General features: G+C 36.9%; 1 protein-coding gene across 1 annotated transcript in view; it reads right to left on the bottom strand.

Annotated features, from left to right (window-relative positions):
- Nucleotides 1-14145, bottom strand: part of NREP (neuronal regeneration related protein) — a 261805-nt gene extending 247660 nt beyond the window's left edge. The window contains exon 1 of the transcript XR_001903630.2: nt 14129-14145. The gene's annotated coding sequence lies outside the window, so the exon portion shown is untranslated. The remainder of the gene's footprint in view (nt 1-14128) is intronic.
- Between the last annotated feature and the right edge of the window lie 2954 nt (nt 14146-17099).

A 17099-nucleotide genomic window follows, 5' to 3' on the forward strand; every position in this document is an offset into this window, starting at 1 on the left:
ATTTGATCACTGACTAATATTATGATTTCATGTCATATATTGTTACATCCATTTCTAATTGCTAATTAAAAGTGACACCTAACTCCTTGGATTTGAGGGAAGTCATCTGATAGTCTCCTTGACAAAGAGTTGAAAATGTAAACTCTGCATCAAGATTATTGCTACCAAACAGACTGCAGTTATAACATGAGAAAACTATTCAGAACATACAGTTTGTAACCTTTGGGAATGGGCTTTTTGTTGTCAGCATAATACTCTGGAAGTTCATCCAAGATAAATGCAAATGCATTTATCAATAGTTTATTTCTCTTTATTGCTAAGTAGTATTCCATGGTATGTATTTACCACAGTTTATTAACTTTTTGAAGGACATCTGGGGTAATTTCAGTTTTCGGTTATTCCAATGAAGCTATGAATGTGTGTGTACAGATTTTTGTGTGAGCACACTTTTTCATTGCTCTGGGATAGATACCCAGGAGTACAATTGGTGGGTCATATGATAGTTGAATGTTTAGATCTTTTTTTTTTTAAATAAAGAAACTTTCAAACTGTTTCCAGGATGCCTGTACCATTTTTCATTCCTACCAGCAATGTGTGAGTGATCAAATTTTGCAGCATTCTCACCAGCGTTTGGTGTTGTCACAATTTTTAATTTTAGCCTAATGGGTGTGTAGTGTCCTGTGGTTAGTTTTATTTTAAAAGGATAAATACACTGCTCTGGGAGGCAAGAGACAGAGCGACTAAGTCCAGGGAGCAATGGGTGTGGCAGTGTTGGGGGCAGTAGAGATCTGGTTAGGAAAGCTTCCAAAAAAAGGTAACATTTGGGTTGGGTATTTTTGGATTTTTAGACAGGGTCTCACTCTGTCACCCAGGCTGGAGTGCAGTGGCACGATCATGGCTTACTGTAGCCTTGACCTTCTGGACTCAAGAAATCCTCCCAACTCAACCCTCCCCAACCCCTTAGCTGGGACTACAGGTGTAAGCCACCATGCTCAGCTGAGCTGGGCTTTAAAAAACTAAGTAGGTGTTCAGAAACTAGGGAGAAGGGAAGAATACATCCAGCGTAATGAATAAAATATTCAAAACGAAGGAGACATGTGAAAGCATAAAGCATGGAGAGAAGGTCTACATAGGTGGAGCCCAGCATGCCATGCTTGCGTGAGGAGGGTGGGAAGGCAAAAGGAAAAGAGAAAGGAATCAGTGCAGGTGGAAGACGACTTGTGTGTCATGCCAGGGATTCCAACTGTGTCCTGCAAGTACAAGGAAACCCTCAGGTATGCTAAGGACAATGACAGGGCTGTGTCCATGCACTATTAATTATACCTCACAATGTCACCGTCTCTGTCCCCCTCCCTTTCTTTTCTCACCATCATTCTACTTCAGAGGCTCACCATACCTTGCCTGGAGAACCCTGCTTCAATTAACCCCGCCTACTGATACCAAAGTCATTCTCCTTAGTCCCACAGCTCATAGTATGTTATTTCTTCTCCAGAAATCCTTGTTGGCTCTTTTCTCTGGGCAGAACAAAGTCTGAACTCCTGAGGTGGGATTTAAGAACAGAGGTGATGTGGCACCACTGCTTCCCTCTGGTAAGATAAGGTCCAGGTTTACGGGGCTGATTTCTATTCCCCATATGGGTAGTTCTTTTTACGGCTCCTAAGCTAGAAACCCATGTTTCCTCTACCTCCTTAGCCTGCAGAAGTGCTCCTGATTCTTAAAGAGTCAGGCTCAATGTCACTCATTCTGTGAGGGTTGCACTAATCCCCTTCCTTCCTCCACTCCCAAATTTATGCTAATCACTCTTACTTTAGGTTTCACCACTGTTTTACTCATATCACCACTAAAGTGTTTATTTCATCCTACTTTGCATTACAGTTAGTCTACAAATTTCCTCCTCTAATAGACTGTAAACTATTTGATGCCAAGCTTTGTGATACAGATGTAAAGTAGAAACTTGAGTTGTGCATTTATTTATATACCAATGCACCTATGTGCCCAGGATTTGGTTATATCTTAGGGAAGGTATATAAACTCCAAGAGTGTAGAAACTAGGAGGGGGACATAATATGTTTTAAAAAATAGTAATATAAAGCAGAATATAATTTGCTTCTTAAGAAGCCATAATTGACAAATGGGATCTAATTAAACTAAAGAGCTTCTGCACAGCAAAAGAAACTATCATCAGAGTGAACAGGCAACCTACAGAATGGGAGAAAAGTTTTGCAATGTATCCATCTGACAAAGGGATAATATCCAGAATCTACAAAGAACTGAAACAAATTTACAAGAAAAAAACAACCCTATCAAAAAGTGAAGGATATGAACAGACACTTATCAAAAGAAGACATTTATGCAGCCAACAAATACATGAATAAAAGCTCATCATCACTCATCATTAGAGAAATGAAAATCAAAACCACAATGAGATACCATCTCATGCCAGTTAGAATGGTGATCATTAAAAAGTCAGGAAACAACAGATGCTGGAGAGGATGTGGAGAAATAGGAATGCTTTTACACTGTTAGTGGGAGTGTAAATTAGTTTAACCATTGTGGAAGAGACAGCATGGCAATTCCTCAAATATCTAGAACCAGAAATACCATTTGACTGGCTATATACCCAAAGGATTATAAATCAATCTACTATAAAGACACACGCACACATATGTTTATTGTGGCACTGTTCACAATAGCAAAGACTTGGAACAAACCCAAATGCCCATAAATGATAGACTGGATAAAGAAAATGTGACTCATATACACTGTGGAATACTATGCAGCCATAAAAAAGGATGAGTTCATTTCCTTTGCAGGGACATGGATGAAGCTGGAAACCATCATTCTCACCAAACTAACACAAGAACAGAAAACCAAACACCACATGTTCCCACTCATAAGGGGGAGTTGAACAATGAGAATACATGGACACAGGAAGGGGAACATCACACACCCTGGCCTGTCAGGGTATGAGGAGCTAGGGGAGGGATAGCATTAGGAGAAATACCTAATGTAGATGATGGGTTGATGGGTACAGCAAACCACCACGGCACGTGTATGTAACAAACCTGCACCTTCTGCACATCTATCTCAGAACTTAAACTATAATAATAATAATAATAAAAAATTAGCCATGCGTGGCAGTTCACACCTGTCATCCTAGCTACTCAGGAGGAGACTGAGGCACAATAATCACTTGAACCTGGGAAGTGGAGGTTGCAGTGAGCCGAGATGGCACCACTGTACTCCAGTCAGGACAACAGAGCAAGACTCTGTCTCAAATTAAAAAAAAAAAAAAAAAAAAAAGTTTTGGTATATTTTAGAAATAAAACCAAATTTTCACCATACAGAAAAAAAAAAAGAATGCAAATGAAAACCTACATTTTCTCTATATACCTCTAAAATGTGATTCTGTGTCTAACTTTATTTCATTTGAAGTTCTCCAGAAACATTTTCCAACAATTTTTAAAAAATGAAAAAAACAAGCAAAAAGCCAGGTTTGCAAAAACTATGGCAAAGTCTATTTTAAATTTTATTTTGCAATTGTTTTTATTTAAAATAAACTGTAGTGTAAACTTGCTATTTTCTCAACATAATTAAACATAATGGAATATTAAAAACTGTTTCTAAACAGTAAGGACTCTAACAATAAAAGAAACCAAAAACAACATGGTAGTATTGTTTCTAAAGTTCCTTCTAATACTTATGCAAACATAAAATCTGCTTCTGATAAATGTATGTAGATGTAAAAGGTGAGTAGCACATCAATAGTATTGCCAGTTCCAGACACTTTTCAAACACAAGGTCTCAAATGATAACACTCCCAAGAATGAGGTCATGGTAACCATTCATTAATTCTAAGATGTGGCCAAACTATTTGTAATAGCTTTTAACAATAAAAATACAATCAGAATTCTTAGAACAAATATATAGGATGCAATAAAAAATTTATCCCTTGGTGATGGGTCAATGAATGCGTTGATCTCACTTGAATTTTATGCGAAAGACTTGACATCTCCTGCCTTTTTTTGGTAATTTACATAAGTTGTCCTCTAAATCAAGAAAAAATAAATGTCACCTTTTTCTCTAATAGAATTAGTATTCTATTTCTATAGTGTAGTGATAGTACTCAATGTGTCTTCAATTTCTATAGTGTAGTGATAGTACTCAATGTGTCTTCAATTTAAAGAAAAGGAAAGAGGAATCTATGTCACACTGACTTCCTCAAGTGTTTAAAATAAATATCACAAACATGTAAAGGATAAAGAAGGATTACTGGGAACTCGTCTCCCCTGGACACATGATTATTAGGATTTGATAACTAGGATGGCATTTGGGGTTCTCATAGAAACTAGGTTTTTATTGTTTCATTTTATTTCATCGGGTCAAGCAAATATTTTTTAATTTTAAAAGAAATTTAGAAGTATACAGGTCATGACTTTTATTAGCTTCTAAAATTATAGCTAATATCTCAACTGTATCTTTGGAGAGGCCTTTAATCAATTTTTAATCACATTCTCCACAAGTACCAGGAACTGTAATCAAAATTTCCTTCTAACTTATTGGACCTGAAAGGAGCATAATCTTTTGGAAATTCCAACACACACTCAGTTGAACACACAGAGATTTCCTCAAAGCCAAATTTTCTTTTAGCACTCCTCTTTTCTGATTAGAAAATGAAAATGAAACATAATTAACCATTGCGTGTATCAAAGAAATTGAATGACTGTACCTCCAAGGGGAAGCTCTCCCAGCTGAACAATACCCAATAAACTAATGCTAGTGAGGTTTAGTGTTGCCAAAAGGGGAATCGCTACTTATGAAAGTGATTTTTTTAATGTTTCTTTTTTATCAGGTTTCCCTTTTCCTTTAAGATTGAAAACAGTCTGAGAGAGTGTTATGAGGCTAAAGAAAGGAACAAAAGAACACACTGGACAGAAGAATCAGGGTGAAAAAAGAGCCACGGCAGGGAAATGTCATAAAAGTTTCTGATGAATCTATTTTATTTAACTGAAATCAGAAAATAAATTCAAACAGGAAAGAAAGGAGAGACTTCGAAAGTCTGCCATTGTTTCAAAAGTAGACCAAAAGAAAAGTAACACTAAATTAGTGCTTCTCATCTGATTAGTGTTTGGAAATTACATTCCACTTTCACCTACATATGTTTTCTTTCCTAATACTTCAAAAAGGTAAAAAAGTTAGTTTCACACCACGTACCATGAAGCATTCAACTACAGGCATGGCATACCTTCTCTTTATATCTCCCTGCAGAGAATCTGCCTTCTCTGTCTTTAAATATGCAAAGAGTAGTGGATTCAAACATCCATGGCCTGAAGAAAGTCTGCTAAGACTGCATGGATCCGACAAGATGGTGGATCATTGACTTCCTGAGCATAACTAACCCAGCTAGTCAGAGCTTACGTCATGTATTGTATTGTAGACGCTGCACCTTTACTTCATATAACTTCTGATTGTGCAGTCAGTGTAAGATATTTCCTTAATGACACATTTGACAGGATTAAAGGGCACTCTGGGGGTTTCTCTACAAATAAATCTGTAAAATGTTATTGGAGAAATCTTTCTAATTAAATCCACATGAATGGAACAGCTGCAATTTAACTGCAAAACTCTTACTGAACCCTTAGTTCTATTTGTGAAATTTAAGCCTTCAAACAACGATTGGGGGGTCAGAAATGAAAGATAACAGTTACCAATAGAGTTAGATTTGCAAAAATATTTTACATCTTTCTATGGTTTGTCATCTAAGACATGTTTAGTCTAAAATACAGCAGAAGCCATGACTATAATTTCTGTGGCCTGGGTGCTGGCCACATGAGACTCATATGGCCTCAGACAGAACACACTGAGTCAGCCTTGTGGTCTAGCGTGAGGAGCTCATATCCATGGAATGGAGCCTCACGTGCACCAAACAGCTAATGGAATTGAGTCATCAGTGTCTGTGGGCTAAGCCACTTGTTTCAAAACCAAGGAGCTCTTTAGAACACAGACTTACAGACCACACCCTGGATCTAATACACCTACATCTCTGAGAGTAGGGCCCATGGATCTGTACGTTTCAAAGGCTTCACAGGTGATTAAGATAATTAGTCAAGTTTGAACCAGATGACCAAACTAAAATTAATCTATGTGGGCATGAGGAGTGGGAGTAAGGTCTTCCATCTGCTCACAGACAAAAAAAAAAAAAAAAAAAAAAAGCCTCTGGAAGTCTGATTATTCATTTATTTCTCACCTACATGTTAGTGAGTTTGATTGATTAAATGATTTATTTTCTCTCTAAAAGCTTTAAAAATTTTCTTTTAATCTTGAGGTTAGAAATTTCAGTAGGATGTAGACACATAAGTGCACCCTTTTAATCTGAAGACTCAAATCTTCAGCTCAAGGGAAATTCCTCTGTCACCTCCTTTTCATCTCCTCCATTTGCTATGTTCATGTTCTCCTTTCTGGAATTCCTGTTAAGTGTTTTTTAATTAATTATTTTCCCTTGCATTAGATTTTTTTCTACTTTGCCAATCAGATTTTCAATTTCTAGAACCACTTTTGTCTTCTCTAATTACTCATCTTCATAAGAGCCTTATCTTTGTCCTCCTTCTCCTCTCACACCTTTTTCTTCTTTCCTTTTAATAGATAATCACCACTTGATTCTCTCTAAAGATTTGTAAAAGGTGTCTTTGGTTAAGTTTTCATCTGTTCCTTGAATTATTTATTTTATAACCTTGGATCAGTGGCTCTGTTAGTTCATTCTTGTCCTCCTATTGGTTTTCATCAATCCTCTGTGGTGATATAGGTCTGATGTTCCACCAGGTCTCAACTTTGAGTGAAAAGGCTACTTTTAGGTTCTATGTAAATAGTTAAGGTGGGTCTACTGGACAGTGTCTGTTAAGTTTCCTGAGGCATAGACTGGCAGGTAGGCAAGGAGCTCATGCCCTCTCCCCATTGCCAGCCTAGGAAGGTGATGAGTTCAGCAGAGAAGCACTTTAAGGTTTAACCTCCTGACAGCAGAGTGTTCCTTTTTTTCTTGCCTTCAGCCTGTGGGCATCTCAAGTCACTGCACAATCTAATCTTCTTCTTGCTCAGACCCAAAAGAGATTAATTTTGATACTTTTCAGACTTATCCTGACATTGAGATGTATTTGTGCTTGCCATTTAGTATAGTGGTGTAAATGACAGGACAGAACAGTTGTACTGTTCAGATTTTAGCTCCTATTTAATTACTCTGACGGCTGTCCCTTGACCTCCTTCTCTACATTAGGTCACTCTGAGCTTGGGGATTCTCAGCTTTGTGTCCTTTCTAACTTGCAAAATTTCTCACAGTTTTCTACTGGCTGATGACTTTCTTTCTCTCTTGCCAACACTATACTGAATTTCTCTCTCTCTGTCTATATATATATATATATATATATATATATACACACACACACACACACACACACAGACACTGCAACATTAATCTTAAATATGCATATCATCCAATTGGAATGTAAGTTCAAAACTAAGGACTTCAGAGTATCCTTACCCTATTTCCAATTTACCCGCCAAGAGCAAACTGGGCATAACACTTGACCTGTGACACGAATTTGCCTATCATGCATTCATACATTCAATTTGATCTTGAGGTAATGAGACAGTATTCTACATAGATAGAAGTATGAAGGGGGAAAAATAAACCTTTATAGTGAAGAGTAAGTTGTCCAGATTCCTAAAATAACAAAGTATATAATTAACCTGTGGGCCACAGGCCATGAAAGCAAGCTAAATGCATATCTAAAAATCAGAAGATGGGAATACAGCTGTTAATAATGTCAAAAAGTATGATTAGTCTTTTGTTAATTTATAGACATTTTAAAATCGGTTCTATATTAGGTCCCTCAAAATTATGAATAACAAACTGTCATTAAAGTAGAAAAGAAAAATCATGAAGAAATCCAGGCACATGCGGGTGGAAGATCCTACAGTATACATGCAATGTAGGCCCCTGACAGAGACCCAGGAATTGGATAATGTTAAAATGATACATAGGCCATATGCAAAAAAAATATTTTATACATATTAAATATATACATACATATATTATATATTATATATAATTTTTAAAATATATAGCATATATATTTGATACTATATATTTTATATAATATATATTTAATATTTACATACATTTTTTTAAAAATTTAAAATATTTTCCAGTGAAGACACGAAACTCATGTTGAGTTCAGGGAGAGAAACAATTACATAATAACTTTTTATTTAGTGTGTAGATACGTATTTTTCAAATCTGAAGTGGTATGAGGGTTTCAAGCAGGGAAGTCCGAGGAGTAAAGCATCCATGCAGTATAAATTTGCTGAGACTTCCACAAAAAAGAAACACTGACTGGGTGGCTTAAACAACAGACATTTATTTTCTCACTTTTCCAAAGGCTAGAAGTCCAATACCAAGATGTCAACAGCATTGGTTTCTTCTGTGGGCTGTGAGGGGAGTGTCTGTTGCAGGCACCTCTCCTGGGCTCCTAGGTGGCTGTCTTCTCCCTGTGCCTTCACATCATCTTCCCTGTGTCAGTGTCCAAATTTCCTCTTTTATAAGGACATCAGTCATGTGGGATTAGGCTGGCCCTAATGACCTCATTTTAACTTCGTTATCTTTGTAAATACCCTATCGAGAAATATGGTCACATTCTCAGGTACTGGGAGTTAGGACTTCAACATATGGATTTTTGAGGGAACATAATTCAGCCCATATATACATGCTACGTATTTTTGCTAAATTTTTTCGCAAAGTTTTTGAGTCTTTGTTTTAGTTTGTTTAAAGAGCAACAGTGAATGGAGGAGTAAAGCCTTTCCACATAATTCAGAATATGTAAGTTCACCAGAACCCAAGTAACTGAATTAAATGTCAAGCAAGAGCCCAAAGTAGATGAAGGAAGAAATTCTACATGTTCTTTACTAGAAAAGAAGCAGTGGCAATTTGAAGGAGACACCTTGGTCCATGCATTTGGCCCTTCCTACCTCATAGTAACAATAATACTATCCAAAGATAGAGATTCATCAATAAATTAGAGAAACACTTTTAATTGCAAAGTGAACAGACAAATTTAGGGTTCTTTATGTTGAAATTAGAGTCAATTATGTATGAAACTTCTTTACTGGAAAATATGATAAAGTATTGTGATTATAATGATATGGAATATCAAATCAATGATATTGTTTATTCTCATTTTTTTTCAGTTTTCTGATATCTATATAGGCTGATTTTCATTATTAGAGTGATTGTTGATTGACGTATTTGGCTTTTTTTTGTTTTTAGGTTTGTCACTTTTTAGTATTAGTAAGAGGATATGAGTAGAAATATGAGAAACATGAGATTTCCTGGTTTTTTTTTTTTTTTACCCTTACTGAAAAACCAGGCAGACCTGCCTGGATATGAGTGAAGATTAGCCTATCACTTCCTGCTAACATCTTCCATTTCAAAATTTTTACCATGAAACATCTATGCATTTAAAATAAGAAGCTATAGCAAATCCATTTCAGGAGGGCTTTTGACTTTAGATTTATACTCTCCCCTCCAGACATCATCAGTTCCCTGGAAATGCAACCAATCAGTCTAGGTTGAAAGAAGTCAAAAGCATTGACGTTTCTTGGCAAACACATATTCCTCCCTTCTGACTTTCAATCATAGCTTCAAAACACCATGGGATGATGCTAGATTCTGTTTCATTTACCTTGGGATGTGGCCTGTTTTAGCTCTTGTGCTGGTGACTCACTGAACACATCTCTTTTATTAATTCTTATATCTATTACTATCAATCAACACTGAGGCTGAAACAGCTTTTCCGAATGTCAGAAATAAACAGTGTTTTCCTGTAAGCTTGGAGGGGAAAAAATAGATGAGAGCATTGGCTATGTAAAACTCTATATAATTGGCTTAGAAAACTATGTTTTTAAATCTGTCTTTTGAAAGTTGGAGTCTATTCTAAAGTTTTAATTGTCCCTGCTCAGATTTGGGGGCCAAGATTTGCTTGTCCTATTTTCAGTTTTCTGGTATCTACACAGAAGTCGATTTTCATTATTAGGACAAGATTATTGGTTAAGGTGTTTGGGGCCTTGGGGGTTTTGCCTATGTGTTTGTTTATTCATTTATTTGGAAGTGTTCTATTTACCATTCACTGAATTTTCCTGAACAGCCTTCTATCTCTGCTCCTCATAGTTCATAACTATAGTTACTGCGTCGTCCCTTTAAGTGGGAAGGGATATAGGGACTTGGCCTCTCTAAACACAGAGGCAAAATGTAAACAAACTTAATAAAAGCCTCCTTTCAGTAGAAATTCTAGAGAAACCTTCACAGGTGTTCAGAGACATATAAAACTATTCATTGAAGTATTGTTTAAAGTAGCAACAAACAGAGAAACTATAATGTCTGTTGATGGAAGAGAATAAATAAACCATGGGTTATCGAATCAATGGAATACTATGCGACAGTTCAAAAAATGAGGTGGATCCACGTGTATGTAAGAGACATTTACCAGGTCTCTCTGTTTGATTTAGCTATCATCCAGCCTAGAGACCCATTTCTTGTTTGGAGAGTTGGAATACATGGAGGGTTTAACATGTATAGCTTGCCCATCCCTTATATATGTTCCTGTGTGAGCCCAGGAAAAATATTTTTTATAACAAGGCCTTTAGGTATTAGATGGAGATACCAGCATTTAGAACATTTAGAAACAAGTATTTGAATAGTGCCTGACACATAGTAAGTGCTCACTAAATGTTCTCTATTTATATTGTCCATCTACACAGGAACGTACAGCATTAAATAGAATAATTTTGCACTGGTGAATGTGAAATACACCCTTTGCACTACTGCATGCTGGCTCTGAGCTAACACTAATTCCTGGGGACCCGGAATAGCTCTATAGTCTATGAATCAGATTAAGGGCATAGGGGATTCAGGTTTAAAATGGAATGGTAGCAGCCTCATCAGTGGGTCCCCCTGCAATCAATTACATGGTTATCCACAATAACACACTCAGGAGCTGAAGAACTGATACCCTTAATCAACCACAGAGGCCCCGCTCATATAGGCTTCCTAATTCAAAGAGTAAAGAATATGGAAATAAGTAATAAATGATATACTCTGAAACATCCCTCCCTACCAATATTTAACCAAACATCCCTCCCTCCCTATATTTAACCAAAAACCAAACTGCAACTCTGAGGACTGACCAGTGTCATAGCAAGAATGAAGACTGGAAATGCCGGGGACACATTCCCAGACCCCCCAGTGGATGCCTGAAACTGCAAATAGTACTGCATCCTATATACTATGTTCTTTTCCTATACATACATACCTCTGATTAAGTTAAATTTATAAATTAGGAATGGTAAGAGATTAACAATAATGACTAATAACAAAATAGGACAATTATAGCAATATGCTATAATAAAAGTTATGTTAATATGGTCTCACTTTCTCCCCAACCACCACCCCCATATCTTATTGTACTGTGTTCACCTGTTTTAGTGGGAAACTGAAACCATGGAAAGCAAAACCACAGATAAACGGGGACTACTGTATATGCACGGTTACTTCTATTTCATTGTCATTTGATTCTCTACTTGGTTGATGAAAGAGCTAGGCAGATCCTGGAGAATACAGTGGGTGAACATCAGCTGTGAAGTAAACCTTTGCAGAGAAGGACTCCATCATCGAATAAAAGTACATTTAGGATTAAGGTTTGAACAAGCCTGAAAATCCAAGTAAATCAAAAAGGGAGATTGCTTATGCTTATTCTGGTCTAATTGCAAAGCTGCTGTATTGCAGAACTGGAACTTGAGAGTCACTGCCGTCACACTGTGACTACCCTGGCCCGTTCAGAAAAACCATCCCCCTCAAGAAATAGAGGCATCATGTGTCCCTAGACTGGTTTGGTTTTAAAGACCCTTTGTTCTGCATCCAAGATCACCAAACAACTTCTGATTCCTAAGTTGCTTGACTTTGAGGAAAGAACAGACTAATGATACAGATTTTATTCCTGAAATCATTGTACTTTGTCTATGGTTTCCGGCCATGATGAAGCTTCTCATGGAGGCTGGTCTCCAAGGAAAGACTGTGTTGCTCATGCTCTTGCATGTACTCCCAGGATACATAGTAGTTATATTTTCCTTTGTTAATAAATCATCATTTTTGTGTTTACCTCAGTCATGAAAGTATTTTGGTGAGCATGAGTCAGATTCTCAGGGCCTGATCACTCCTGAGAAATGCAAATTTTTAGGGCTTTAAAAGACAACCACATGTAGCCAGTCTCTTTTTTAGATGACATGGCATATAGGAACACATGTCCCTTTGGACTCTTTTAGGATGTTTTCACTTCCTTCCTCTTCCCTTTGTACGTTCATTCTGTGCCTGATGTTCCCATTTTTATTTCTTCACCCCTATTTCATAATAATTTGATTTCTAGTTATCCTTCTACTCCTAGGTCTTCACTAGAGATTCCAAGAGAGTTTTCTGGGAACCCATGGTTTTGCTGACATTGCAGTTGTTGCCATTAGAGATCATGGTCATCTGATGAACCTAGGCCAGGGCCCAGTTTTTCCTTCTCTATCCAACTGTGTCTAAGAACAATTGATACTTGATGTCTGCCCAGCTAGAAAACTGGCTACTTTATGGGTTCCTGGGATTTTGTTTCCTGAGAGATACATATGTTTATTGGTGGCTTTCCCGAGAACGCCCTGCATTTGCCTATTGCCCAAACCTGCTGCCAAAGCCAATATTCTTTATTTCCTGAGTCTTACTCAAATACATTAATCTGGATTCAATAAAGCAGTTTTCTGCTGACCTGTCAAAAAACCAACCCCACAAATGATTAAACTTTTCTCAAGTCCTCTTCCAAACAAGTACTGGACTGCCCAGAGATTTATCTTGGCAAAACTTGAACACAGCAAACCTGGGGCATGCTGGGTAGAAATCTCACCATTAATCCTCAAAGAAATGACTGAGTTTACTTGGCATTCACCTTTGGCCTTTGGTCAAACATGTAAAAATTTTTTCTTAGTGACAAAACAGAACACAGAACTAAAGGCACTTAGAAGAGAAATGGAGAAATGGAGAGAGAAAAGAGGGAAGGAGAAATGGAAACATAAAAATGTTTCTTTTGGCTTATGAATCAGACTGATGTGTTACAGGCAAATCCTAAATGTAGATTGAAATTTCTTTTATATTGTATTATTTTGTAACTGGCTTTCTAAGAGTGAATTTCCAAAGGGGAATTGTTACATCCTAAGATTATACAATAGAAGAGCATGGAAGTTTTAAACATTGTTTTAAAAATTATTATTTCTCCAATTCATGAGTTAGCATCTGAATCATAATAGAATAAATGACTCACTCCAAAAAGAAAGGTATGTTACAGTTCCTATTGTATTTTTAACTATAGTTAAAATATATATTTTTTATATATTTTTATATATATAATATATATATTTTTTAACTATTTTAAAATCAAGTAATTGTATCACCTAAAAACAGGTTTAGATTGGTTGCATTTTGAAAAGTTACTGTTCAAAGCCACAAGGCTCTTATACTAGGGCAGTTAGTAAACAATCACATTTTCTCATATATCTAGTTTAGTCTGCTTAGAAGATGCCCCATTTTCAAACACATGCTTCAATTAACTAATAACTTTTATATGAGGCACTCTGTAACATCACTGCACATACATCTGAACTTGTACTAATATACATGATATGAAATTAATTAACATAAAAGATTTTATTTTTCAAACCTTGTTTACAGGAAAAATTTGTCCTGCATCAATAAAAGTAGTAATTTAATACACACACACTCCACTATATAAGTATAAAAACAATAATAATGGTAGAATTTACATCTTTAGAAGCCACTAGCTCATTTTACAAATGAAGAAACTGACAGAGAGAGTTATAAGTTAGGTGACATCTGGTTTCAAGATAGTAAAGACATTTTTGCCCACTTCTTTTAAAAATCACTCTCAAAAGACACGGGTAACGAAAACTTTAACTTCTGTGCAACTAGGAGATCTCTATAACCCTGAGCCAAATATACGATTGCAGAAAGCATATGGGGAAATGGTAAATTACTCACCAGGAAGATCAAAGCTCCTGGCACAATATGAATGAGAAGCAAGCCAATCTGATCCTCAGAACCCTGGAAAGTTTCAGGAAATGGAGGTGGCCGTCATTATTTAAGCCAGTTTGAAAGTCCATATAAGGAGCAGTGAAAACTTCAGGTCCCTGTCTCTACAGCTGAGCAACCATACCTCTCCCATCTCCACCCAACTACTAACCCAGTGCCCGAATGGGACATCAAGGACAGAGGGGGCTAGGGCATAGTGCCTTACTGAAAACTGGAGGATTCCATTTTATCTGCATAAAAAATAATAAAATCCCTAAGCCCCTCTGCCTGCCCAGAGTCAATATGCTAAAAGTCATCGCTGCACCCCACAGGAAGGACGTTGGAAAATCCTTTTTCTGAGCATCGTTCCAGAATAAAAATCAACAGAAACTCATATTTGGAGGGAAAAGACTGCTAGCCATCTTGATAATATCCATCAGTCTATATGTCCCATCCAAACACACTGATTCCAATCAGTATTTTGCTGCTTCTCTTTGAAATATAAATAGATAGGCAAGGGTAATCAGACATTTGAGAAATGTGAAAAATGGAGATAAGATCTGCCTTGCTGGGCTTTGTGATAATTACATGAATTTATAAGTTCACAGCATCTGGCAGAGTGAAGGTACCTGTAATGCATCCATGGAATTCTTACATAATATGGAATTAAAATTATATATATTTTCCCCTCTGAAAATAAGTTAATATTCATCTTCACAATAAATCTTTAAGGATAGCATTGGAACATTTAGCTGTGTTGCTGCTGCCCTTGTTGCAGTTGTTTTTCAATAAAGAGGAAGGACTTGGCAGTTTCATGAGAGAAGCTGAAAGCAATAGATGCTACAAAAACTGGAACATTTATTATCTGTAATGCACATTCATGGGTAGTTACACATTTAGCAACACAAAGAAACTAAAAATCTTTAAAGGCACATTCCACTTTAGAGGTGTTTGCATCATAACCCCTTCTGTCTATCTGAAGCTTCTCAAAATAGTCCCTGGGTCAATAGAAATAAGTTGCAAACCAGATAATACCTTATTACATGAATTAACAACATATTTGCCCTGTAATACTGAAAAAAGGAACTGTCTCATAACACAATCAGAGAAAACACAGTAAACCACATTTCTAAATAGAATATCTGATCCCCAATGTTCTCCTCTCTGTTACCAACTCCAGAGGTTTCTAACAGTTCTACACCTCACACAGGTATCTTTGCTGTGGATACTTATGAGGCTGCTCACTGGTTACTCCCTCTTCCTTGAATAACAGGACCCAGATGACACTTCTTGCCAACTCTCAAACCAAGTGGTTCAGAGAGAATCAACTCCATCCTTAGGTCTAGAGGTGAACATTTGATCCTTAAGAGTCAATCAGAACATCATTCCCCTGTCCCCAAGCACAACAATTGATTAAGCAAAGAGCGCATGACCACATCAGAGATGGTTCCAGACCTTTGGCCGTAGACACTAAGTGAGAATTTCTTTCCTTTCTGCTATGCTTGAATTTGGGAAGACTCAAGTCTGCACTGCTACGGGACAGCCCAAGGAGAAAACTCGCCTGAGAAGGAAGCCAAATTCTGAAGGGATGTAGGACCAAGATAAAAAGGGTGGTTTCACTCTCATTATGTCTGTCAACTGGATCTGGCAGTGCTGAAAACAAGAAATACCCTAGACTTCAGAAACATGATCCAATGAGTTCCCTTTCTTGCTTAAGCTAGCTTAAATTGGGTTTTCTTTTCTTTACTTTTCTTTTTATTTTTTTCTTTTGAGACAGAGTCTTGCTCTGTCACCCAGGCTGGAGTGCAATAGCATGATCTTGGCTCACTGTGACCTCTGCCTCCCAGGTTCAAGTGATTCTCCTGCCTCAGCCTCCCAAGTAGCTGGGATTACAGGTGCGTGCTACCACACCCAGCTTTTGTATTTTTGCTAGAGACAGGGTTTCACCATGTTGGCCAGGCTGGTCTTGAACTCCTGACCTCAGGTGATCCACCCACCTTGGCCTCCCAAAGTGCTGGGATTACAGGTGTGAGTCACGATGCCCAGCCCTAGATTGGGTTTTCTATCAAAATACAACAACTCCAACTAATACAACCATGAATTTTTATATAAGTATATTCAAAATAAAACTTTATAGTATAATTTAGTTTCCTCATCAAGTAGGCTAAACCGTCCCCATATATCTCACATCTAAATATTCTTCACATCTAAATAGTCTTTCAGCATAAATACAAATCACATTAATAGAGCTGAAAAGTTCTTTATAATCTTTGATTCCCTAACATCAAGTATTATTAATGCAAAGTAAGAAGCACTTAATGTTTATTGAATGATTTGAAAGTGACAGGCTGAATAAGCAAACGAATTTCTCACCTTGTCTAACATCAAGCCGTGCAGTATAGATTCTCTGTATAGATAATCATTAATCCTAATTTAATGATTTCCAGGAATGGATGGAAACTCTCAGTCTCCTTCAATGGAAAGAAAAATATTCAATTAGCTTGCTCTAATCCTAATACCAAGTATCTACAATATTCTTAGCACTTGGTTAGAGACTGGAAAAAAACAGTTAAAACTGACATGGCTCTTGCTACCTAGGAACTTATCAGCTAATATGGATAGTATATGGGAACAGTTCTAATGGAAATGTGGAGATATATATATATATAATATATAAATATCTAAATAATATATAAAAATAATACATATAATATATATATGAACATGTACTTATGGAGCAAGGAACATTATTATCATCTGCTCAAGTCTCCCAACTTGTAAAAGCATTCTTCAGATGTATCTGTGACAGATAAGTACCCTCTGCATTCGAATACCTGCAGGCCTGGAGATGTCACCTCCTCTTAAGGCAGGCCAGAGCACTGTTGACAAGGTCACACATCTAGGAATTTTGTCTATATATTAAAAAGGTGATTCTGTCCTT

This window comes from Papio anubis, chromosome 5 (genome assembly GCF_008728515.1).
Source record: "Papio anubis isolate 15944 chromosome 5, Panubis1.0, whole genome shotgun sequence".
Lineage (NCBI taxonomy): Eukaryota > Metazoa > Chordata > Mammalia > Primates > Cercopithecidae > Papio > Papio anubis.